Here is a 1,872-nt window from a genome sequence, read left to right as displayed (position 1 = left end):
GAGTCCGACGTGTGACCGTGGCCGCTCGGGAGCCGACTCCCGGGAGTGCGGAGCGTGGGACTGGCCCCGGCCCGGGCAGGGTGACTCTGCCCAGGCCCTTCCTTCTGGAACTCGGTTTCCCCCTCGGAACCTGGGGGAGATGGGACGAGAGGATCCCGAAGGCCCTTCCTAGCGCCGGCGGTAGAGGGGGAGGGAGGGCCTCGTGGCCCCCGTGGAGGCCCAGTCTGGGGAGTGGTCACCGGGATGGGCGATGAGAGACCTGCTGAATAAAGTTAAAACGTTACAGAAATGGCTTGTGAGTTTAGATTAGGGTGCAGATGTCGAGGAAGGGGGCAGAAGGGCTTCCGTGGTTAAGCGCATGGGGTTCGGGCTTCAGGCTGTGTGACCCTGGGCAAGCATTTAACCTCTCTGGACGCAGCTGCGCCCCCCCCCCAGTTATTAAGCGGGGGAGAGGGAGGAGACAATAATATTTTGAAATCGTTGTCCCGCGCATGGCAAAGTGCCTCGCATATAGGACGTGCTCGACTAACGATAGCTGCGTTGACTACTACGGAATAACTACTAACACTATGGTGAGCATCTCCTCCACTGGGCCCCAAACTAGAGCTGAGACTAGCGCGTTTGGGGAGTCCTAGGCGGAGTCTGCTCCAGGAATCTGGGGTCCACAGGTCCCTAAAGGGACGCCATTCCTGGAGAATTGCTGTTCCCTTGTGGCCACTGAAGGGCTGAAATATGGAGGATCGGATAGTGAGCACATTAGAAGAAACCAGTTGTGCCGGCCTGCAGCCTCACATCCTGCCACTGCCTCCCTTTCCCCTCAAGGACACAGAAGGTCATCTGTTTCCTCACACGTTCACATCTCTAAGCCTTTGTCCAGGCCCCTCCTTCCTTTGCCTAGGATACTGTTCCCTTTCGCTCAACTCATCCTCCTAAGATTACGTATATTCTCCTTCCTCAATTCCCTACTCTGCCTCACCTCTTCTGAGCTCCCAAGTACAGCCCTACTTTTGTGCCTCAAGTTGTCAGCTTGTGTGGGACGCGCTGGTAGTCCTGGTTCTTTCGTTATTCTCTGACCTTTTCCTAGTACAGGGGCCGTGCACATAGTAGGGCCACAGGCAACGTGTGCTTAACTGAGGATGGACAGGGCGACGGATCCGGTCCTCTGGGGCTCCCTGCTTTCCCCCAAAATTGTACCTTGACTCTAACACACGCCATCCCGATACCCGTACATTCCCTGGTCATTTCCCCCCCGCATGTTTGTGGAGGAAACCACAAACCCCGCCTGAGGCCGCCCACGCCAAAGCTGCCTTTCTTGATGTCCGGACAAAAGCACGCGGTCACACGGGTTGTCGGCCCAGGGGGTTTTATCAGGCGTGGGCGCAGCGGGCGCCCAGTTGGGCCAGCTGGCTAGTCGCCCTTGGGCGCAGCCTTCACCCTCATCTCCGCCAGCTTGTGGGTGAGGAAGCCCCACTTGAAGCCCGCCACTGAGTCGGCCTCTCGCGGCTCGGGACGCTCGGCGGCCTCCTCCGCGGCCTCGTGCCCGGGTTCGGGGTCCGGCTCCGGCGTGGATTCGGCGCCGCGCAGCATGGAGGCGGCCGCCGCCGGCTGCTGCTGCCACCTGCTGGCGAACGCGTCCCAGAAGCCCGGCCCGCGCGGCTCCGCCGCCGCCGCCGCCTGCGATGGGGGCGGCGCCGCCAACGGGCTGCGGGAGAGGCGCGGGTCAGCGGGCGCGCCGGGCGGCCGGGGGAGGAACACGGAGGGGAGGCGGGGCCGAGCCGTGGGGCCAGGGAGGCCAGGGCGAGGTCAGGGGCTGCGGTGCCGAGCGGGGTCAGGTGACGGGGCAGGGGGGACGGGGGAGGCGGCACGAGGGGG

The sequence above is a fragment of the Carlito syrichta genome, unplaced genomic scaffold (assembly GCF_000164805.1).
Source record: "Carlito syrichta isolate Samal-C Ts95f unplaced genomic scaffold, Tarsius_syrichta-2.0.1 Scaffold315614, whole genome shotgun sequence".
Taxonomy (NCBI): Eukaryota; Metazoa; Chordata; class Mammalia; order Primates; family Tarsiidae; genus Carlito; species Carlito syrichta.
This window is presented reverse-complemented; position numbering follows the sequence as displayed.